General features: G+C 40.2%; 1 protein-coding gene across 13 annotated transcripts in view; it reads left to right on the top strand.

The window, feature by feature from the left end:
- The first annotated feature begins 3,604 nt into the window (after positions 1-3,604).
- Stag2 (STAG2 cohesin complex component) overlaps positions 3,605-24,847 on the top strand; it is a 130,762-nt gene continuing 109,519 nt past the window's right edge. For 2 of the 13 annotated variants that reach the window (NM_001434040.1, NM_001173507.2), the window contains 1 exon segment: positions 3,605-3,984. The gene's annotated coding sequence lies outside the window, so the exon portion shown is untranslated. 13 annotated transcript variants of the gene reach the window in all.

The following is a 24,847-nucleotide window of genomic DNA, read 5'->3' on the forward strand; positions in this document are numbered from 1 at the left end:
GCCCTAAGACTTTATGCTAGGATAAATTCCCCCATCCAAAGACAATGAAAAGAAAAAGCTAGGTGTGGAGGTACTTGTCTTTAATTCTAACATTGGCAAGCAGACCTCGGTGAGTTTGAGGCCAGCTAGGTCTACTTTACTAAGTTCCAGGACAGCCAGGGCTACATAGAGAGGGGAGATCCTGTCTCAAAGACTAAAAAGATGAAGGAGAAGGGGGAAGGGAGAGATTGACTTAATCTTAAGTATATAAAGACACCTCCAGTTATAGTAACTCATTGGCATGATTGCATGTTATTCAAAATAAAAAGAATCAGAAAATACAGTAATATGGTATTTAAAATGTCTTTAAAAAGTGTTAGTCGGGGTTGGGAATTTAGCTCAGTGGTAGAGCGCTTGCCTAGGAAGTGCAAGGCCCTGGGTTCGGTCCCCAGCTCCGGAAAAAAAAAAAAAGAAAAAGGAAAAAAAAAGTGTTAGTCATTTGATTTGGATCAGGCTATTTCCTGTTGATGCTCCAGGTTAAAGGTCTAATCTAAGTGCTGCAGCCTCAGGCTCTTAGTCATGCAGTGAATGATACGGGATCTGGGGAATTACTCATATAACTAAGTTCACAGGAGTGACTGTGAACTAGAAATTTGAGGTATTTCTTTAATATAGGACAATTATCATTCCACTAATGAGATTTTTTTCTTTTTCCTTTTATCAATATAATTTTTTTTGAAACAAGGTCTTGGATGTGTGGAATCCCTGGGTTTAAGCAATCCTCTTATGTGTCTGTCTGAATATTTTATTGTATTTAAAAATTTTGAAATACTTTAGTGCTCAGAAACCCGTGCAAAATAATTCAGAAAGCTTCATAGACCTTTATACTTTAATGAACGTTTAACTTTATGAAATAAACCTTTATGTTTATCACTGTTGTGTGTGTGTGTGTGTGTGTGTGTGCACCAGAATATAAGTTGTCCTGTGACTGTTTCCAAATTATGGACATGTTACAAAGAATTACAGTTAACATAGTTTTACATGCTGAGTGTGGTAGCACACGCCTTTGAGCCAAAGACTTGGGAGGCAGATGCACGTGGATCTCGTAGCTCAAGGCCAACCTGGTCTATAGAGTAAGTTCCAGGACAGCCGGGACTATATGGAGAAACCCTGTCTTGAAAAGCCAAAAAAAAAAAAAAAAAAAAAAAAAAAAAAAAAAAAAAAAAAGCGGTAGTTTTACATGCCAGGCTACACAAAGAATCCCTGTCTCACAAACACCCCTGCAAACGAACCCTCCTCAAACAAAGAAATAAAAGAACCACCATCAAAAGCCAGTTTTACATCAGTGACACCTTTTGCTGGAATGGAATTTTTGTTTTTTGGTTCAACAATGAAGGATGAAGCCTGCAGGTCTTTTAGTCCTGTACAAAATAAACGTTGTTTCTTAGGATAGCTGAAGGGCCATTGTGAGATCTTTGATACTGGGGATTAATATTTTTTGAAAGAACTGCAGCAGAAAGCCAATGGCAAATGGTGTTGACAGAAATTTGCTACAAAGTTAATTTCTGATGTCACACCACAGTTACTAATTTTCAGTAGTGTTTTCCTCAAAATGAAAGCAAATTTCAAGAGGAACTTTTGAATTTGCTTTAAAGCAGACAACTTAGAACCTAAATTTCTAAAACTTATGGGAAAGTGTATTGTGTGCTGTTTGGAGCAGAACATCAAGTTTCCAGTTAATACTAAAACAGTAACTAATTTACTTACAACTGACACAAACTATTAATTCCTGTAAAATTATTTGCCATAGAGCCCAATTGTTCTATTACATCCGGTTGAATTTTGCTTTAACTATAAACTTTTCACTGCTCCCTATCAATGCTCTAGCCGCACCATTTTAAAACTATGAAAAACTTCAGAAAATTCTAGCAAAGATGGTTTAGAAAAGAAATGGAGAGTTGTTTGAACTGGTATTCCCCTCCTGACTGGTAAGTAAAAACGTTCAAGACTTTAACTTCTTGTTGATATTTAGCTGCTTCTGCTTAACTCTTATTGTTCACTTGATTAAATATACCATCACTCACCTGATTAAATATACCATCACTCTTTTTTTTAAGTTGCAAGGGAACTGAGCAGTAAGACACAGAAAACAGATACAGAAGGAACAGAATTTAAGGAAAGGAAGTAATAATTATATTGCGTTCAGATGCTCTACCATAGCTGATTGGGTGGAATGTCACCATTTACTCAGCTTACAATAGTTCTCATTTGTCTTTTATTTATTTGTTTGGATCAATTTAATACTGAGGCAGGTATTTTAATCTGCATGTAAAAAATGAAACAAATACATTTAATCTGATGCTATTTTAGGCGCCTAGGAAGTTCTGTAACAGCAATGGAGACGTAATTAATAGTTCCCTTCCTGTCCTAGGAGAAGAGGAGTTTGGCAGGGACAGGCCATTCCTGAGTGTCCCCCACCCCCGCATAGAGTGCCCTAGGCAAAGGTCATGTACGGTGGACTGGAAATGAAGTGACAAAAAGAACAAAATATCCTCACAATAAACACCCAAGGGTGCTAAAGAGTCAAGGGAGTTGGAAAGGGTGCAAAAAGTCTTTTTGTACTTCAAAACATTTGTGGGAGTATAAGAGGAAGTACAAGGGACTGTAATTGTTAACAATGTGGCAAGGCTGCCTCCACATAAGGCCAGCAGCAAGTGTCTAGTAATCTCCACAGGTCCCCTGCTAACTCTGTCCTTGCAAGTGGATTTCATGCCACTTTATCTGTTCCTATTTCCTCTTCTGCCCCCAAAGTCACCTATAAACTCGTCTAGTGGCCAACTAGCCTAGTAGTCCAGTTCCCTAAGTCTCGTAGATTTTGAGTATGGAGCCCACATTTTTATGGGAAATAGTCAGTTGAAAATTATATATCTATATACACGCATATATGTAATTATATATAATTTCCTCCAGTAGTCTTCCTGATAAAGAGAACTAGTCTTTACCCCATACTCGAAGGGAAAAATAAGGAAAGAACATTGCAAGCTATCCATTCAGGTTGGGATCAAGTGGCCGAGTTGGGTTCTTTGGGTGGAAAGGACGTGAAGGAAGCAGGGATCCGGGAACAAGGAACAAGTGGCCCTTTGCTGGGGTGGGTGTGTTGGAGAGCTTCTAAGGGTGCTAGCCTGCAGGGCTGCCACTCTGGGGCTGCGCAGGGGGCGGGGGAGCCGGAAGATCGTCTCGCTAAGCCCCGGAATTCCCACGGCGGGGCTCCAGCGGACGCTGTCGCCGGCCTCCTGGCGACCTCCTCGGTGGCGCCGCGGGCCCAGCCAGTCCGCGCTGGGCGGAAGCGCGTCCCAACGGCTGAGTAAGAGAGGCGCGGGCACGCCAGCTTGTTTACCCCACTCGGCGGCGCGCCCCTGCGGGCGCCTAGTTCACAGGCGGCGTCCGAGTCGCCGAAGCGGGGAGTCCGGCGGCCGCGATTGGTCGGCGACACAGGGAGGAGGCTGGTGGGTGGGAGGGCTGCGAGGCGCGCGCCGCAATGGCAGCCCGCTGCCGCTAGATGCCGCTCCCTCCCAACAGGACCTGGCCGCGGATTCGCGGCCGACAGATGGCGCCTGCGCGTTCCATTCGCCTCCAAGTCGCTGAAGAGCGAACACCCCAAACAATCCCGAAGCGCCACCAAAAAAAAAAAAAAAAAAAAAGAAAAGAAAAAAGAGAAAAGAAAAAAGAAAAAAAGAAAAGAAAAAAATAGAAAAAAAGAAAAGAGAAAAAAACAGGAAAAAAAAAGCACCCTGCCGGATCCGACCGCCACTTTCAACCCCCCCCCCCCCACGGCTCTAGACCCGCGGGAGCTTCCGTCCCTCAGTAGAATTCAAGGGTGTAAAGAAGAGGAAGGGGGAAAAAATCTTGTACCAGCCCAGGGGCGAAGAAGCCCCCGGCCTGAGAAAGAAGGAGTGGGGGAGGCCAACAGTCTCCTCGCTGCCTCTGTAGACGCTGAGGGGGGAGGTAAGTTATAAAATGGCGGAGGCGAAGCTTCTAGAAGTTTGGAGGGGCACCCGGAGGGCGCGCGGCCCACCGTGAGGTGTGTGTGCTTGAGATTGGGCGAAGAGAGCGTGTGGCTGGGAGGGAGCAGAGAAGGCGGGCGCTCGGGGGCCATTCCGCGGCCTCCTCAGGGCCCCGCGCAGGGCAGCCACGGAGCGAGCGGCCGTGTCCGGGCGGGGAGCGAGCCGGCGCCACGGCTCCGCGTCACCCCCTGCCTGTCCTCTCCGCCCCCAAGTCGCTACCCCAACACTTCCAAGGAACTTCCAGTGCCCCCCTCCGTCCCCTCCCCGCCTACCTCCTCCCAGAGCCGCTTTTTAGCGCAGGACGCTTCCTTGCCACTACCCAAGCTGAAGGTTTTTCTCTCGCCTCCCTCGCCCAACTCTCCCCCGGGGCCTCGGCGGAGGGCCCCCTCCCCCATGGGTGGCCCAAAATGGAGAACGCGCAGCGGCGCAAGATGGAGGCTCGGCGCCTCCGCGTAGCCTGCTCGATCGCTTCCTCTCCTCCCGGGGCCTCTTAAGCAGCCCGGGGGGGGGAAAGAGAGCCCCCCCCCAGACTGGAGGTGGGGTGGGGGTGCCATCCCTAGTCGGGATGGGGACGCGGGTGGAGAAGAAAGGGCAAACCCGGGGAGGCCGCGGCCCGGTGGTGTGTGGTGGGGGGGGTGGTTGGAGAGCGCGCCGTGGTGGTGCGGGGAAGGAAGCAAGCAAGATGGTGGTGCTGGGAACCCGGGGGGAGGGGAGGCCGAGCAGGCTCGTTTGTGTCTATTTGGGCCTCGGACCGAGGGAGGCGAGGGAAAAATCTACTCTGCTCACACCCCTCCCTCGTCCCCCCCTCCCTACTCCCTTCCCCTCCTTGCTTTCCCTCCCCACCCCTCCCCTCCCTCCCCTCCCTCCCTCTCTCTCTCTCCCTCCCCTCCCTCCCTCCCTCCCTCTCTTCCTCCCTTCCTAGAGAGGGAACAACATTCATGTGACGGGCCCCTCGGCTTCTCTCCCCCGCCCCATCATCTCCAGCGCGTGGTGGGGGAACTGCTTGGGCAAAGCGGTTGGCATCGATCTCTCCATCCTTCCCGAGGCCCCGACTTCGGTCAGTTTTCTTAGGGCACCAATTTTCGAAATCGTTTGGGGTCCGGCGGCGTCAGTCCCCAGCGCGTAGAGCTTGCCCCGAAGGGGGCCCTGCCTGCCTGGCATGGGCGGAGGGGGGGAAGGGCGGGAGTGGAAGGCTGTTTGTTGGGGGGTTTTGGCGCCACTTTTGTTTTAGTTTTAGTGCTGCTTTTTCGTTCCCACCCCCACCCGCACTGTCTTTCTCAAGGCACGAACTGAGCTGATCCTTACCCCAGGTAGGCAGCCTCTGTTTTCCCTCCACACTTTTATTCTTGCTTGAAGGCGACTTTCTCTTTTCTTCTCTCACGTATCCGGAGATCTGCGGACTACAATTTTAGGAGGAAAAGGGTCGGATGGGCCATGGGAGAGAGAAGGTGTGGGAAACAGCATCAAGTAGTTCCGCAAAACTTTGAGCCCCGTTCCCATTTTCTTCTGGCCTAGAATTGTAAACGTATTGTTGATTTCGGCCTTTTTTCCCCTTTCCCTCCCGCCGCGACAATGTCTTGTTTTGCCTTTAGTTTTGATTTTTATTATTATTATTTTTTTTGATAAACCGCTGTACTTCGACATTTAGTTTCTGCTCCTCGGTATTACATGTCATTTTATTTTTAATCCTCAACGGTAATAGGTTATCGTGTGATTTTTCGTGCTTTGGTGCTGGACTTGAATTTTTAATACTGCATTAGTAGTTTCATCCGGTCTGGGAGACTTTCTCCTCCGTGGCCTAGGATGTTTTTTTTTTTTTTTATGTTGTTGCCTGCCCCCTCCCTCTCCCTCCTTTCTTCTGGATGTAGTTTTTAAATTGAGGGTCGTGTTTTTTGATTAAATGATGATTTCTAGCTTCTATGCTATGTCTATCAGAAACTTTTGATCTGTGAGGTTAGGTTTAAGTAAAGGAGACGCTTGTGTTGGTTTGCAATGGTTCCTTAAAATGCGCGGGCCGCCTCCTCGACCCTGGTAAAGCCCCATCTTCCCTTCACACTGGAGTGTAAATTCCGTACCCCTTTCTCCCACGGACCGCCTTATTTCACAGCAGCCACACCCTGTATATATGTCTCTGTGGATTGGACTCATTATCAGCTTAATTTAGTGACTTAAACCACCATGATGGGACTTCCTTAAGCACGAAGCTTCTTTTCCTGTTTAGTCCTGGTGGTTAGTGTCGAAAGAGGAATAATCGAGGTTTCTTAATGAAACCTGGTGAGGTCCAAGCATTGCCTTTTTTCTGTTGTCTTTTTTCCTACTCCGGGCTGTTGGCGGTGTCAGCACCGCTGCTGGGGGCGGGGGGTGGAGGGGAGAAAGAGTCGGGTTACCGAAGTGCGTCATTCCTGGCTCTAGCAAGGCCTGCTCGGGAGCTTGCTGGTGTTTGTTACTGTCCTCCAGCACTTTCCTGCCAACCTTCTCTCTCTGCGTATTGGTTAGGAGCAAAAGCAGGAGGCGGTCTCCTAATTCTGTCTGGAGCCCAGTGCATTGCATTTAAGGGTATATGTGAACTTATTTTTTTTTCTGATGGCCCTGGAAAGTGGATACATTTCTGTTTAACGACATGCAATTCAGGTAGTTTGGTCTTGCTTTCATATATATTTCTCAATGGACGGTGGGGTTAATTTTGAACATTTTAAACCACTTACGTCAAAATGCCTGGTTTTCTTTCTGTGTTGATATCAATCTATAATTAGGGATCAGAAGGATCAGTTAAGGCATAAGTGTTCAGCGGTTTTTCAAGTGGTTGAATTGTAATTTCATGACATGTTAAATTGTTTTTTTTCCCGTTTTTCAAATCAAATGCATGAATTCCTGCTAATTACAAATATTTAAGTTCATTTCACCTCATATTTTTATTTACCCTTTTAAAATATAATTTAAATGTATTCATTGAGTAGTAAAGATGGTGTTTTCAATGTTTTTTACTGAATTCTTAAATGTTACTATCTAAGTGTTGGGCAGGGTGCTTTTGCAGCAACATTGTAAGATTTTTGACTTTTTAACATGGTGCTTTGATACTTTTGTTGCCTTGGGGTTATGCTCAGTGTCCTGATTGAATAGTGCCTCTCCATTCTCTTTTAAGATAAGGAGTAAGAGGACAGAGATGAAGGAGGTGGCCGCCAGTTGATTACTGTAGCTAAATGAGTTCAGAAGGGCTCATTGGTAACTTACTTTACTTTGCTATTTGCTTGAAAATTTCTGTAGTTGAGAAACAAGACTTTGGCAGAAAAATCTAAAAGTTTTTACATTTTCATGTGCTGACTTCTTTATATTTACCTAAGTTATTTACGCGGAAACTTAGGCTTGTGTGTAGGAAATTACATAATGCCTAGCATACCAACTTTTGAAAATATTTGAACAAGCCCTGCAGGGAAAACAACATAAATTCTTACAGATTAAACTTAAAATGGAACAGTCTGAACGTGTTGGGCTTCTGCTTTCCCTTTGATTTTTTTTTTTTTTTGAAAATAGGAAATTCCGTTTGTGTATTTAACAACTTGTTCTTGGTGTGTGTTTCATTAAGTTGGAGCTGCAGTGAGTCAGTATGAGAGGGATTTACTATTAATAGGAGGGGCTTTGGCAGTCGAGTAAGTGACAGTGAAGGGATTGGGATGCCACAGGGAACATTCCCTGAGGAAGATTGCCATGGCTGAATTCAGCTTCAGTGTTTGCTGTTTAATGACTGGGTAGAGAGCTGGATTGGAAAAGGAATGGACTTTGGCTATTTCTTCTCATTGTGAAGTACTGTAGTATTATAAGGTATTTGAGACAGACAGGTAGAAAGAGTGATCTTTTTAAACCAATAGGAAAATGAGTATTTACATTTAAAATGATTTACCCTCCTCAACAGTTTGCTTTTTTAACTACTTGAAAGTTGATAGGAAAAACTATTTCAATGTTTTCTTTTAAGAACATCTTTTTCATATTGCCATCAACAATAAAAGTACATTTTTCATATTGCCATCAGCAATAAAAGTACAGTTAAAATAAGATCCTTGATCTCTTTAATTAGTATATTTGCTCCCAAAGTCCAAGGTAAGTACCTTGCTTTCTGCAGTCTGGTATTCTGTTTCAAGCTTATTTTGTTCCTCTGTTAGATGCATTTTTGAATATATGTTAAAGTTAATGAAAGGAATCCATAGCAATGGATATATTTTTTTTGTTTGGTAAAGTATATTCCACAATTATTACTATTGTAGAAAAAATTTTACCCCAGTCTGAGAGCAAACATTTCCGAATTGTTATCATTATTTCACGCTCATTAGCTTTTACAAGGATATTAAGAGAAGTCAGCTTCCTGGCTTCACATTTTTATTCCTATGCAAATATTCTTAAGTAGATGGTGAAAATGTGGTATCAGCTTTGATTCTTGTGTGGTGATTCAATAGCTAGCTACTACACCAAGAAATTATGACTTTTGGCAGCACTGAAGTTGATTTTGGATTTTTAAAGTCCAAATGAATATAATTTAAATGAAATTAAATTCAACATTCTTTTATCATTTGTATGAGTAAAATTGGGGGCTTAGCCTAGGACCAGGCTCAAATTTCTTTGTGAATACAGAGTTATGGATGAAAATATGTCATTGTCACTTTAGTAATGTTTGATATTCTGCATGCTTAACCACAGTCCTATAGGAATGTTGTAAACAGCATATAGCATTTTTATTTTGCTTTCAGTTCTTTACTAGATGGAACACTTCAGTTTTTGATGCTGAAAGATTAATTTTGAACCTAAAGTGTACATTAAAATGTACAGTTTGCTATTTAGAGGAGCACTATTTTGGGAGTTGGGAGAATAAAATAGCAAAGGAAAGGGATAGTCCCAATTAGCAATGCACAGTATTATTGTAATCCTAGCTAGATATTAGTGTAGATTGAAATGTTATTGTTGGAGAATAAGAGAGGAGCTATAGAATTACAGTTTCAAAGTACTTTGCATTTTTTGTAGTTTTCTACTTTTAATATTTATGCTCAGGGCTTTTTGTGTGAAGTTCCTTCCATACTGTATCCCTGTATACAAATATTTGTCTTTTGCACATGATAGTTTTTTCATGTTCTGGTGGCAACGATGTGAAGAAATAGAACTCTAGGTTTGCTTTTTCTTTCTTTCTTTCTTTCTTTTTTTTTTTTTTTTTTCAGAGCTGGGGACCGAACCCAGGGCCTTGTGCTTGCTAGGCAAGCGCTCTACCACTGAACTAAATCCCCAACCCCTGGTTTGCTTTTTTTAAAGTACATTTTTTGCATTAATTTAACCAAATCCTCCATTTTTCTGTGTAAGTATGGCTTTGTGGACTGGGTTTTGTGTATATTAATTTTTACAAAAGGAACATCTTTAATTTCTTTGGTAATTTGTTACTACATTTCCCCCTGAATAGGGTTTTACTACCTAGTTACTGTACTGTGATACTGATTACTGGACACCCGGAGAGTCAGTACTGCTAGGCATAGTGGCTCACACCCGTAATTGGAGTGCTTGGGAGGCTGAGGTAGGACAATTGGTGCAAATTTGAGGCCAGTCTGGGAGACCCAGTGAGTGTCAGACAGCCCCAGGCTACTTTGCAAGTTCTTGTCTTGAGAGAAAAGAAAGGTAGTTAAGAGATTAATCAACTAGCTTTGTTCTCCTCTACAGGAAAAGGTAGACACAATGGTCTCTTTGCTTAAGTGTTTACTTTCAGACATAATCTCTTTCTGTAGCCCAGTTAGCTCTCCAAATTTGTCTTGTTAAGTTTCTATTTTCTTTTCTGAGACCGTGTTTCTCTGTAGCCCTGGCAGTCCTAGAACTCTCTGTAGACCAGGCTACCCTCAAACTCAAAGATCTGCCTGCCTCTGCCTCCAGAGTGCTGGGATTAAAGACATGTACAACCACCACCCAGCTAAGGTACAAGCTAGTTTACAGATGGGAAGTTGAGGTTCTAGGTGTTGGGCAATGACTGTCCCCAAATCACACCTGATTTGCTTGACCCCAAATCCTTAACGTTCTTTGTGCTTGTTAAACTCAGATGTTTCTCTTAGGGACTTTAGGTCTATAATCATCATTGTTTTAATTTTACAAAATCACAGTTTTCCGTGATAAATCAACAGATTTTTGTTCAGGGTCAGGTGAGTTGATGTAAGGTAAAATTCTTATATTGGGGCCAGTGAGATAGCTGTGGATACAGACAACTTCCTCCCAAGGCTGCTGACCTATGTTCTGTCTTTAGCTGTCATGGTGGAAGGAGATAATTGACTCTTGCAAGTTGTCTTCTGACTTTGTGCACATGACATACTCCGTATGCTCCTCCTTTCAAAATGAATAAAGGTTAAAAAAAAGGTGCTTTTTTTTGAGAAAGGGTTTTTGTAGTTTTTGCTAACCTGGAATTTGTATGTAGATCAGGCTGGCTCATGTACCATACCCATATCTGTTGGTAAAGGTTAAAAAAAAAACCCCAAAATATAGTTTAAGCTAATATTCAAAGTAGTTAAACAATGAATTTTAATATTGCTTGAGTATGATTACTAAAATTCATGGGATATTGAAGTCTTGATGTGAGGAGAGGTTTCTATTTTCTATGGTACATAGAATACTTACACATTAATCATTTTTTAATGTTACTTATGCTATATTTGTCTAAGGGTAGTTTGAGTCGTTCAGCTTGTTGAGTGGTTAGATTTTTAATTACATTTTTAGGATTGGTGGCTGGAGAAATGGTGTAGAATAACCATTGTTCTTGCTGAGGACCTGGATTTGGTTTCCAGCACCATCTATAAACAGGGGTTCTGACATCTGACCTCTGAGGACACTGGACATGCGTGTGGTGCATGTATATCCATGCAGGCAAAACACTCAGACACATACAATAGTCCTAAATAAGTGAACTACATTTTACAAATTAGACTTATCTAATTAACTCTGATTTGTTTTTATAGAGATATTTCCATACATTGTTTAATGACATTTTAAACATTCTTTATATATAGTTTTTGTTTCTACATTGCATTTTAGTTCACATTTTACTTTACTAAGTTTTATTTTTTATATTTTTAAAGATTTATTTAATCTATATGAGTACACTGTAACTGTCTTCATATACACCAGGAAAGGGCCTCAGATCCCATTACGGATGGCTGTGAGCTACTATGTGGCTGCTGGGATTTGAACTCAGGACCTCTGGAAGAGCAGTCAGTGCTCTTAACCGCTGAGCCATTTCTCTAGCCCCTAAGTTTTATTCTTATTGAGTGATAAATAGTATCAGTGCTTAAATTATTAGGTTTATTATTGATTAGTACCATGATCTGTTTCTTTTGTTATTTTACTTGTTCCTGCTTCTCATAAACTTTAGACTTTTCTCTGAAGAAATTCTAGCTATTGGATTTAGTGAAGATGAGGTGGAACTTACCTGTGTTAAATACTACATGGGTAATATATCACATATAACATATGTATTGGTGCTTTCATGGCTGTGAGTTGGATTTCTGTTCTTTGTGCTGATTACCCTCTTCAACTTCATCCTGCAGCAAATTATTTTTCCAGGTGACGAGCACTTCTTTTTTACTATTTCCATGTTGAGTATTTTCACCTATATTTTCTTTTTCTTTTTTTTCCTGTTAATACAACAACCAGTATTCCATGACAGAATTATAACCTAAGGTGCCCATTACATGCAAAAGGTTAAAAAGCGTAGTTAGGTGCCAGAAAGTGTCAAGCTTTCTGAATTGTATTGTTAATCCAAAGAACCTTGATTACAAATGTTACTAGAATTTGAGACCTGATTGAGCTGTTATTTTCTTGCTAAGAATTGTGATACAGCCTCTTTAAACTTATGTGTGATAAAATGGGAGTTGCCATTTCTCTGATAAATTGGTTAGTGTTGATTTCAGGTAGTTAGTGCTGCGGAGTTGATTAAAAGAATTGAGTGTGGATAGTTAAATGCATACATGATCTTATTTGTAAGAAGGAATATTTTAGGAGCATTTTTCATTACATAATCAAAAAATCTTTTCTAAAAAACATTGAGAACTAATACCAACCAAACTATAATTTATATGCTACATACTATTATAAATACTTTATATGTATCATGACACTCAATTTTCATAATCCTATCAGGTATTATAACAATATGATTCAGTTTTTCTCTTATTTTTTGAGACAGGGTGGCCCTGATAGATCAGGACCTCACTGTGTAGACTGGGATCTGGAATTCAGAGATCTGCCTGCCTCTGCCTCCCAAGCTGGCATTAAAGGCGTGTGCTGCCATGCCCAACCTATAGGATTAATTTTTTTGATAATCACCTTAGGGGTGGGCTGGGTGTCTTGTCCTTAACTATCCTAGAACTGTCTCGTCCAGTCTGGCCTTGAACTGAAGTCCTTGTGATCATCCCTCTTTACTCTCCCGGGTGTTGGAATTACAGGCATGAGTTACCACGCCCTGCCAAACTAGGAATACTTTTGAGAGTAGGAGGGAGCATTAATCAGACATCATGCTGGGATAAGAGCATAAACTAGGACTGTCCCAGAGAAACTGGAATGTATGATGACCTTAAGTAATAAATAAGACCCTTTTCCAGAAGAGGAAACTTACCCAATTAGTAATTGTTAAGAAGGGATTTCAAGCTCCTATAAATTTCTGTGGGTATTAAAGTGATTTAAATTACTTTAAATTGTTGGAATTGGAGAGTTTGGTTATTTTTATTCTTTGGGGTAAGTTTTTATTGGTACATGTTCAGTAGTAAAAGACAACATTCCATATTTTTGTTTTTTAAAACCCATGGGGATTTCTAGTACAATGTTTTGAACTTAGTAGACTAGGGTGATTGTGTATCTTAAATGTTGAACAGCAACTTCTTTGATCTTCACCTAAGCAAAATAAGTCAATACCACCCGATAACAATATCTGAGTTTATTTTCTTACATGGTATTTACATCTCTATAGTATTAAGAAATATGGATGGTATATTTCATGGTAGTCCCTTTGAGAAGGTAGAAAAGAGAAGGGTAATATTTGGAACTAGGGAGAAATGGTATTAAAACCAAAGAAAATGTTCTAGTTTAGGGATTTACCTGATGTTAAACTGATCTTATAACATAAATAGAGAATTAGGACTTACAGAGATACAGGTCCACTTCAGTAACTAGTTTTCTTTGGCATGAGGTACATGGTGCTTAGTTGTAGAGCTGATGAATTAGCATTTATAAAGTACTCAACAGCCCCACCCCACCAAAACCGGTCTTCTACTGTGTGGGTTCTTCTTCTGCCCCCTTTCCACCCTTTCAAAACCCTAACACTATATTTAGGAGAGAAAAAGAATAGAGATGGAGGGAAAGAGATCTCTGCATAAGGTCAGAGGTTGGAAAGGGGGCAATGTTATTGTTAGACTACAACTTGCTGATTAGGGGGCAAGCATGGTCTTTGTCAGGATACCTAAACTCTTCTTGTTTATTTGCACATGACTGTCTAAGGAACCAAGACCAACAGCAACCAACAACAGCTAAAAGCCCACAACAACCAATCCTGCCTCTTGGGACCCTAGCATTTTTATACTGTCTGAGAAATAGTCCCCAGAATTCCAAAGGTCACACAGAGAAACTGTCTGCAGCTGGCAAAATTAGGCCCCTGCTGGAGCATGAAGCAAATCATAGTCAGCTGTCATGGACAATCTGAAGCAGCTCCATATCCCAAATCTGGGATTAAAATGAAACATTCTGGGCTGGAGAGGTGGCTCAGTGGTTAAGGGCACTGGCTGCTCTTCCAGAGGTCCTGAGTTCAATTCCCAGCAACCACATGGTGGCTCACAGCCATATGCGACTCCAGTTCCAGAAAATTCAATCTCCTCTCCCGGTCTCTGCTGCACCAGGAATGCATGTGATACACATAAAATGAAACATTCTTATGTTTCTGTGTTTTTAAAAGAAACCAAAACTTCATAAGTCTCACTCTACTCCCCCAATCCTTTTGTGATAGTTTTTACAGTTACTTTGTATTTCTGGACTGCTCGAGTATGTGGGATTCTTCTTGCCAAATTAGTAAATGTGAATTCAAATGTATATACATGATTTTGGTATAGTTGTGGACTTAATTGCATTTATTGTAAACTAAGGCATAGTTTTTAGTGCTTGAGTGTAGATAAGTAGTAGAGATCTGTTTTTTTTTTTTTCTGCTTAAAACTTTTTAGGGTAGGGTTGAGGCAGGCTCTCTCTACATAGCCTTCACTGTTTGGGAACTTGCTGTGTCGTTCAGGCTTCCTTTGGACTCAGATCTTCTTGCCTCTGCCCCCTACCTAGGTGCTGGGATTGAAGGCATACATCACCATGAGATATGATCTACAGAGGACTGTTTTGATAGTTTAATATTTAATTGACTTTTCTTTTTCTTTTCATTAATTTATTTACCCGATTGCAACCCCCTTCTACTCTCCACCCTCACAATCCCCTTCCCCTTTTACTCTTCCCCTTATCGAGCCTCCCTTGGGTACCATACATCCCTGGGAGGTCATCAAGTCCCAGCAGGACTAGGCAGATCCTCCCACTGAGGCCAGACAGCACAGTCCAGCTAGAGGAAGGGGATCCAGTGGTAGGTTACAGAATCAGACACAGCCCCTGCTCTAATTGTTAGGAGGACCAACATGAAGACCAAGTTGAGTGCACATCTGTTAGAAATGTGTAGGGAGCCTAGGTTCAGCCCCTGCCTGCTCTTTGGTTGGTAGTTCAGGATTGTTTACTTTATTGCCCCTTAACTAGTTCAATTTTGGAGGTTTTGTAAATGTTAGTATCTTACCAATATGATTGAGTTACTACTACATAGTTCTTTCTGTATACTAATTTGCTTAGTTAAAATTGTACAAGAAAATAACTGGAAGGAAGATTAAATTTCTGATCAGATGAAGGAATATGTGGACTGCATTATAACCTGGAGGCAAGATAACTTTTTCAGGGAGATTTTTGTGGTGCGAGGGATTGAATCCAGAGGCCCACATTGCATAAGTCAGCTAGGCAAGTACTTTACTGCTCTTTATTGTGCTTTGACATCGATTCTCCCTGAGTTGTCCACTTAGCCTTAAATTCACTAATTTGCCCATGCTGACTTGAGTTTGAGGGAAGGAACTTGGGAGATTTATTACATGAGCTTGATGAAACTTTTGAAGCATACTGGCGATTGGAAAGGTGCAGTCAGATGATGTGGAGGTCCATGAACACTCTGAAATAATGTACATGATTTTTTTCCAGATAGTTTCTTTGTGTAGCACTGACTTTCCTGTGTAGACCAGGCTAGTCTGGAACTCAGAGATCCACCTGTCTCTGCCTCCTGAATGCTTTCATTGAAGGCATGCTCCACCATGCTCAAGATGTATTTTTAAGGTGTATAAAATTAGTGCAGTTAAAAATACATTGTTTTAAAAGCTTGAGTGTATATGTTGCTTGAGCAACATATTGTTGCTTTTAAGGCTTGAGTGTTGTCAGATGGTGATGGCTGCTGCTGTGCATGTCTTTGATCCCAGCACCCTAGGAACAGAAAGAAGCTCGTGGATCTCTGAATTTAAGGTGAGCTTAGCCTACAGCTTGAGTTCCAGAACATTCAGGGATACACAGAAAAAAAGTGTCTCAAAAAATAAACAAACAGCTTGACAGAAGTTTGATAGTACCGGGACCTGATTGATTCTGTTTTTTTTTTTCTGTAGTGTTACAGATTGAACACTAGAGTGTCATGCGTGCAACACAAGATACTATGTAGGCTTTTCACCAAGTTCTGGTGACTTATTCTGTTCCCTTAATACTATTATTTTGGGCTTTCTCACAATTAAATAGGTAAAAGTTAGAGACAAAGTTTCACCATTTGTCCCTGGCTGACTTGGAACTTATTCCTTAGAGCTTAGGGATCTCTTTGCCACTGCTTCCCAGCTGTGGGATTGAAGGTGTGTGCTTGGCACAAGTTCTTTAAAAACTTCTCATGTGTTGTAGTTGCTGTACATGTCTTTTTCTTTTCTTCAAGTTTATCTGGGTATGCAACCCATTTTGCCCTCAGTCCTGAGATTCTCCTGCCTTGTTTTCTCAAGTACCAACATTAGAATGTGCTGTTACTCCTTGCTGTTTTTCTTGGTTTGTGGTGCCTGATATAGAACACAGGGCCTCTTGTGTGGCTAGGCCAACACTGTTACTGAGCTATACCTTTAGCCCACTATCAAAACTGTTTTGGTATAGTATCCTTAACTTTAAATAGTGACAGTTATTAAAAATACAGCTGACAATGGAAGTTAGGAGAAAAGTAACAGAGGATGCTATGTTACCTTGAAATGTTCTCTTTGGTGGTTAATAAACTGAGTTATTAAGAGTTCATCATTGTTCCTTCTAGCATTTACTATTATCCAAAAGTTCAAGGCCTTCCAATTGGTATTATGTTTCTGTGTAAAGGAAGCAAGAAGTAAAAAAAATTGTTAGTAGGATGTAATGACTTGGGTCTGTACTTGTGAGGCTGAGGCAAGAGGATTTTGTGAGCCTAGAAGTTCTTTGTTGCTAGTTTGGGCAACAAAGCACGACTGAATTCTTTTTAGACAGAGAATTACTGTGTAGATCAGGCTGGCTAGAACTCAGTGAGAGAGGCTTGCCTTAGCTTTCTGAGCAGCAGGATTAAGAACATGTATCCATTTGACTTTATGTCAAGTTCTTACTATGTAATTTTCAAGTAGAAATTTAATACATTTAGGCAATGGTTTGGTTGTTGTTTTGTCGCCATGTGCCCCCCACCCCCGTTGTGGAAAGTGAAAATGGGGTTTCATGTGTACAAGAAAACCTTTAAACATTCTACCACTAATCTCTATCTGCATCACTGCTCAATATCATCTTTAAGTTTTACGTATTGGAGTTGGAGAAATGTTTCAGTGCTTAAGAACACTTGTCTGTTTTGAAGGTTTCTCTTCCCAGCACCCACTTACATTTTGAAGGTTTCTCTTCCCAGCACCCACTTACATGGTAGCTCATAATCATCTGTAACTCCAGTTCTAGAGGATCATACACTCACCTCTGTGGGCACCAGGTATATGGTGCACATTTATATATGCAGCCAAAGTATTCATAATCCCAGCACTCAGGAGGCAGAAGCAGGCTGGTCTCTGTGAGTTTGAGGCTAGCATGGTTTACAGAGCTAGTTCCAGGACAGCCAGGGGTACACATAGAAAGTCTGTCTGAAAAAACCAAAGATATGAGTATTTTTCCTGCATCTGTGTCTGTGTACCATGTACATGACTGGTGCCCATGGAGTCCAGAAAAGAACATTGGATCCTTCAGAACTGGAGCTACAGATTGTGATCTACTATGTGGGTGCTGGGATTTGAACTTGGGTCCTCTTGAAGAATAATCAGTTTTCTTAACTGCTGAGCCACCTCTCTAGTTTCTTGTTCTATTTTTGAGACAGGGTCTTATGTTACTCAGGCTGGCATTGATATTGCTAGGTAGCTGAAGTTGCTTGGCACTCCTGCAGTTTACCTTCTAAGCACTGGGATTCTAGCACCCCTGCTTTTAAAGATAGACGAGTAATGTTTTTTAAAATGGATTTTGAACCATTTGTTTAGAGATAGAGCCTACCTTTATCATTTAGATAGGTTCTCAGCCTTTGTGTATGTTCATTTTAAACTTTAGTTTCTTATAATGTTAGCTTGAAATTTTTAGTAGTATATATAATACTAAATTCAATTTCAACATATTGTACCTACATTTATATGATAATATATATATGCATATGCACTGGTTCCTCACATCCCAAGGCCAGAAGATGGTATTAGTTCCCCTGGAACTGGAATTACAGAATGTTGTGAGTCACTGTGTAGTTGCTGGGAATCAAACCCATGTCTTCTCTAAAGAGTAGCAAGTGCTCTTAACAGCTGGACCATCTGTCTAGCCCTTTAGATCCCTTCATTTTCAGATTGGAATGTATGATATCCTCTTTCCTTAGATTTCTAACCCCCCCCCCTTTTAAAGCAGGATGAAGTTTCATTTACTAGTGTGTCTACTGGATTGTAGGTAATTTTCAAACTTTATGGCAGTTAGACTCTTGCTGCAAAGAACTCATTTAGTACCCCCTTATTTAAAAAAGTTCCATGTCCAAAGAAATAGTATTAAACAGTAATCGTTGAGAATTTCTCTTCTGTGGTACAGGAGAGAAAACATAGAAAATATTAGCAAAGCTGTAATATTTTTCCTCTTGATTCTGTTTCTTCCTATTTTCTACCACTCATTCAGACCAAAAGATATTCCTTTACCCTGGCAGGAGAATTGAGGAAGCGGTGGTGTAGCCATGGCTTGTGGAAAAATAGAATTTTTGAAAAGCAAACTTGTCAGCTACATGGGTTTTTCTCACTGGAGTATGTGTACTTTCTTGAGTTTAGATTATCAATGCATAAAGTACTGCCATTCATTGAAAAATATTTAGTAGACTCTTAGGTTTTGGTGTTCTAAATGTCCTTGAAATATAAGAGGAATCATTTAGATAAGGTGGGATTTTATTAGGAAAGTTTATAGATAATGAGTTCCTAATCCTTTGAAGTTAGTCTGAGGCAATTTACAAAGTACTGTAGAAAAATGGCAGATCTAACAAGGGTGTATTGGTAAATGTGACATGTATAAATGTTCAATGTTGGTAAGTAAGCTTTTTTTCCTTATAACTAGATTGTTGCCTTTATCTGTTTCGGAGGTATATTTTTACCTGATTTTAAATACTTGTTTCATTGCGCAGGGTATATTACATAGGTTCGCAAATGGTAATTGAACTAAGAATTTTAGGTATACAAGTGTAGTCCTCAGATCTTGTTATTCATGTTCAATTGCTGAATATTGTAAGAGGCATAGTCAATTATCAGTTCCCTCTAAGCTGCCTTTACATTAATGGATAATTTTTGTCTGACAAGATACTATTGGCATTATCTTAGTGCATGGGAGTATATAGTAGGCTCCTCAAGATTTAATTTTTTTTTTTTGCTTCTTACAATAGCATGTGAAGTAGTTGATGGGTTTTTCACGTACTGAGATTCAGAATAGTTGCAAGATTTGCCCAAGACCACTCAGCTAATAAGTGCTTACTTTTGAGTCCAATTTTGCCTAATTTCAGCTCCTTTCCTCCTATGGTAATACACTGCCTCCCAGTGGGATGATTTATAGATTTCATGGTGATGCCTTTTTTGGAAAAAGATACTAAAAGGAGACAAAGATCCTAAATAGAGGACAGTTAAATGCCTCTAAGTTGCTAGACAATTTAGGAGGTTTAGGAATTGAGAAAGGCTTACTTTCTCCAGAGGATAAATTACTTTCTGTTTAAAGTTGCACATTATTGATATTTTGTATGAAGATTACTGGCATCTAAACAAGAGTTGAGAATAGAGGAGATAGTAAAGTTTATATTGTACTATTTTAGTCCTTAGTAAAATGATAGTTGAATTAATTTTAAGGAACTAACATATTTATAACAAACTGAAACAAAGCGTTGTTGCCATATGTGGCTTGATAAACGAGTATATTTTGGCTAGCATACAAAGCAATGGGTTTCATCATGGCATCTTCATGTGTGTCATCATACTCCAGTCTCATTTTCCCCCTGCTGTTGCTCTCCTAGTGCTTCATGCACTGACTCAGACTGCTTCCCGGAAGAACAAAAATTGTAGAAATAATCTGTTTAGGTAAATTGGTCTAAATTAGGGAACATGAAGATACCAGACTTCCTTTTTGGTTTTTCATTTTCCCTTAGCTTGCTTTGTCTTCCCTCTGAGTTTCTTGGGCTGGGAAAGAGCCCAGGGCTTTGAACATTCTGGACAGGATCTCTCAGCCCTGCCCACACCCCCAGCTTCACTTCTCTGCTACCTTTCCACTGCCAGATTTTATTTTTTATATTTTCTAAAGTTTTCCATAGAAAGTCACAGTGTTTTGGTTGTTCTTTACCTATTATACTTTATGTCATTAACACTAGGCGATCCTACCCTGTAAGTTAGGCACTGGAAGTGGAAGGGGAATTTAAACTCTCCAAGTCTGCTGATGTAGGTAGTGTGCTACTATTTCCTTTTTACTAGTGAACTTTGTCCAAGGGCACACACTTAGGAAATAGTGAAGCCTTGAGGTTAAGTCAACAGGTATATGTGAATAATTTTTCTGGCAGTGTATTTTAAATCATATATTTATTATGAGGTGTGTTTGGACACCCTTAAAGGAATTTTCATATATTTCAGATGTGCTCAGGATTTATTTAACTTGGCTTGGAGTTATAGCAGTAAGGTAAGAAACCTTGACCTGAGTGTTTCCTATGTGACAGATGATATGCTTAGGGCTTTGTTGGCATGGTAATCCCTAAGATAATGAACGTAAGTCTTACTTGTCGAGTACATTCCATCTATCAGATGCTACTTAATAAAGTAGATGATAGAGTTATAAATCCGTATTACAATTAAAACAGAACCTAAATAAAGTAATGGGACTGGAGAGATGACTCAATGGTAAGAGCCTTGTGTGTCTTCCAAAGGACCTGGATTCAGTTCCCAATATTCTCATAGTGGCTCACAACCATCTATAACTCCATTTCTAGGGAATCCAGTGACCTCTCTGACCTCAGAAGAACCCGTTAGTCATAGCATAAAAAAATGTCCCTTGCTCCTAGCCCAACTCTTTTCCATAGCTCTTATCAACATCAACCATACAGAGTTGTGTGTTTCCTCACATCAATGCAAGCTTAATGAGAGTAAAGTTACTTGGCAGGCTTCTTTGTTGCCTAATTTGAACACCCAGAACTGTGCTTTGGACAAAGTAAGTTTTTAGTATTTGTTGAAATGAGTGCTTCATGTAGTATCCTGAGATACACAGACTTATTTTCAAGCTGATCTTCAAGTAAATGAACTGAATCTTTAACAGACCTGAGGTGGGTACTTGAGTCTCTTGAGGTAGAGGTGGGAAGACAGTTAAATCTTAACATTTTTCCTGTTTTCATGAATTGCCTTGAGTTCCAGGAGGATTTGGTGTCAGCTTAGTTTCTCTGGAGTCTCTACTCTTAGTAAAGTTTGCTGTAAAGCTGTTTCTCCGTGCCCTCATAAATTTAATCTGCTCTGTCTAAAGACTCTTTGCATAATCATTTATAGTGTATTTGTGATGTGCTTAGAATGGAGCTAAACATGTAATTGGTAAAGTTGGCTTTAAATATTTTTTAAAGATTTATTTATTATATGTAAGTACACTGTAGCTGTCTTCAGACACACGAGAAGATGGTTGTGAGCCACCATGTGGTTGCTGGGAATTGAACTCAGGACCTCGGGAAGAGCAGCCAGTGCTCTTAACCACTGAGCCATCTCTCCAGCCCCCAAAGGTTGGCTTTAAATAGGATATCTTAGAAAATAACATGTGTACTATAGACTTCTAGATAATTTGAATGTATGTGTACATTATAGAAATATATTAAAGTTTAAAAATGTGTTCATTAATATTTTGATAACACAGTCTGCTGATGTCTTCACAGTTTTTTTTGAGACAGTGTCTCTGTAGTGAGAGCAGGCTTGCCTTGAACCCACGGAGATCTGCATGTCTCTGTAGGTACACCTCCTTTTTTTCCTCAGAACAGTTTTTATCATAATTTATGTGGTTATAATTTATGTTATAATAATGTATTGCACTCTGACATATAAATATTTCCATTTTGGAGAGAAAAGGTTATATACTTCAACCTTAAACTGATAGCATGCTAACATTTCAGTACAGATATGAATAGGAGATACATAATGGGGGGTGTTCACTGTCTGTACAGCACATTGTCTAATAGAGGTGAGAACTTAAAACTAAAGAGCGGAGAGTCAGTCATGTATAATTTATAACCAAGTAGAAGGAAGTGAGAAAATCTAGGATCGATGATATAAAGTCATCTCAGATTTGAAAGGAATTCAGATGGCATGTTCTGCCATCTTGGAGATGCCTTTAAATGTATACACTATAGATAGTTCTTCAAATTATGTCATTAAAATTACCTTTAAAGTTGATATAATCAACAGTCACACTTACTTAGATGGTTTTCTTTTTTTTTTTTTTGGTTCTTTTTTTCGGAGCTGGGGACCGAACCCAGGGCCTTGCGCTTCCTAGGTAAGCGCTCTACCACTGAGCCAAATCCCCAGCCCCTAGATGGTTTTCTTTGTGGCATTTTAATGGGAGTTGGGTTCTCTCACACTGAGGCCCAGGATACTGTTAAGAATTAAAATGAGGGGTTGGGGATTTAGCTCAGCGGTAGAGCACTTGCCTAGCAAGCACAAGGCCCTGGGTTTGGTCCCCAGCTCCGGAAAAAAAAAAAAGAAAAATGGCTTTTAGTTTATCAACAAAGGTGTTCAAGAATTAAAATGAAAGGCAGTCAGGGATAGGAAGGGAGGGTACATCTGATTTAATGCATTCTAAATGTCAAGTGGAACTTTTTTGGAATTACCTTGTGTGAAACATTTCCTTTAGTGTATATAGTGCAAGAATTGATTGTACTTAAAAGCACACAAGTGGTATTAGGATAATGTAATGTTGTAATGTAATTTGATATTTTTAGTGTAGCTCTCACAAATTCGATTGACTATTTTGGAGTCTGTTTGAAAAGGAGAACAGGTTTTCTTTTTTCCCTTTGTAATTCCATGTGAAGTAAGTGAATAGGAAACCACTTTAGTTTTTTTTTTTTTTTTGAGAGAAAAACAACAACAGCAGCAGCAACAACAACAACAACAAAGCGATTAGAAAAATAAGGTTGGACTAAAGCTGAGTGTATACTTTCTTAGGAAATTTTACTTCTCTGGGAGCTAGAGACATGGCTCATAGGTTAAGAGCACCTGTTGCTCTTAAGTTGTACCATAGCTCAGTTCTCAGCATCCATATCAGATGAATGGCTCCCAACTACAGGTAATTCCAGCTCCAAGGAATCTCTTGCTGCTGTCTGCACTGCACTCCTGCACGAACCCTACATCTAAACACACATATGTGTAATTAAAGATTAAAAAATAAAGTTTAAAGCTACTATTATTATGAAGTAATTCATAATTCTTTATTTTAAGTTAAGATGTGAAAAAATATATGTATATATAAAAATCTAGGGATGTAGCTTAGTGGTAGAGCACTTGCCAAGAGTGCATAAGGCTCTGGGTTCGACTCTGCCCACCAGCAGCCATTATACTTTCTAACTCTGTGTGTCTATGTATCTCTGTGTGTGCATGTGCATGATGTGTATGAGTACATGTGTGCATGCGTCTGTAATACACAGTTGTATACATCCTTTTCCCATTGAGCTTTCTTACTGTGCTTTCAGCCATTTTAAGTGTACCATTCAGTACCATTACCCTACTACATTCACATTTTTCATAGACATTGCCACCATCTGTCTCCAAACATTTTCAATATCCCGTTATAAAACCATATGTAGCAAGGAGTAGTGATATATAGCTATAATTCTAGAACTTGCTGGAGGTGGGGGATGAGACAGTAGTAGTATGGTAACTTTGAGATCAGACAGCCATGCTGTCTCTAACATTAGTGCAGAGCTAGAGTGCTGGCTCAGCAGTTCACATTACTTGCTGCTCTTGCGGAGGACCCAGGTTTATTTCCCAGTAGTCACATGAGGGTGAAAAAACAGTTACAGGGGATCTATTGCCCTTTTTTCACTTCATTCATACCACCAGGCATGCATGTGGTACCTATAGACACAGGCAAAATACTTATACACATAAAATACATCTTTAAAAACCCAAACCAGAATACGAATCACAGTATTAAGCAATAGCTACCTTCCTACTCACGCTCCTACCAGGTGGTCTCTTCTGTTTTTGTATTTAACTCTTAGGTACTTCTTACTCAAGTCATTCAGTATTTGTCACCTCATGTGTCTCTCTCTGTGACTTACCATAATGTCCTATAAGTTTGCTTCCCTCAGTGTGCATGCCACACAACTTAAGTTCAAACCCAAAGTTAAGTATGTTAGGCTAATCCATCTACCAAATGAACTTTATTTGCAGGCGCTCCCACCCCTGCTTTTATTTCTTTGGTGTTTATTCCCAGAGCCATAGGTGCTCAACACATAGTTCATGAGGTCATATATGAAAGACACTAGAGTAAGCTCAGAGGATTTACAAATGAGGAAAGGCCTGGTTCCTGACCTTTTGGAATGTATATTCTAGTAGAAAGATGCCAGTTAAGCAGTTACAACTAAGTGTTGCAAGGAGAAGTAAGCATTCTTATGTGTGTGTTCAAATGCTTGTCAGTATTCCAATAGAATTACCTACAGTTTGGAAACTTGGAAATATCTTCCGCCATCCTTTCCTCCATATTTAATGGTACTTTTTAAAAAAGACTTATTTATTTTATGTATGTGAGTACACTGTAGCCATCTTCAGCCACACCAGAGGAGGGCATCAGATCTCATTACAGATGGTTGTGAGCCACCATGTGGTTGCTGGGAATTGAATTCAGGGCCTCTGAATTTATTCTGTACTAGTCCTTATAAGCACATTATTCTTGCTTTAGATATGTTTCCCCCTTAAAACAAAACATAGGGATGCATATGGATATTTCAAAATGGATTTATTACTATAACTACTATTTCCTTTTAATTGACATATATTGTGCATCTCTATGTAGATAATTTAATACCAGTGCAGGTGTCTGTGGAGGCCAAAGGCTTCAGTTACCGGAGGTTGTGATCCAGTTGATGTGGACAAGAGTTGTATATATTCTTAATTGCTGAGCCATCTCTCTAGCCCTATTATTATTTGAAACTATGTTTCTCTGTGTGT

Source organism: Rattus norvegicus, chromosome X (genome assembly GCF_021556685.1).
Source record: "Rattus norvegicus strain SHRSP/BbbUtx chromosome X, alternate assembly SHRSP_T2T, whole genome shotgun sequence".
Taxonomy (NCBI): domain Eukaryota; kingdom Metazoa; phylum Chordata; class Mammalia; order Rodentia; family Muridae; genus Rattus; species Rattus norvegicus.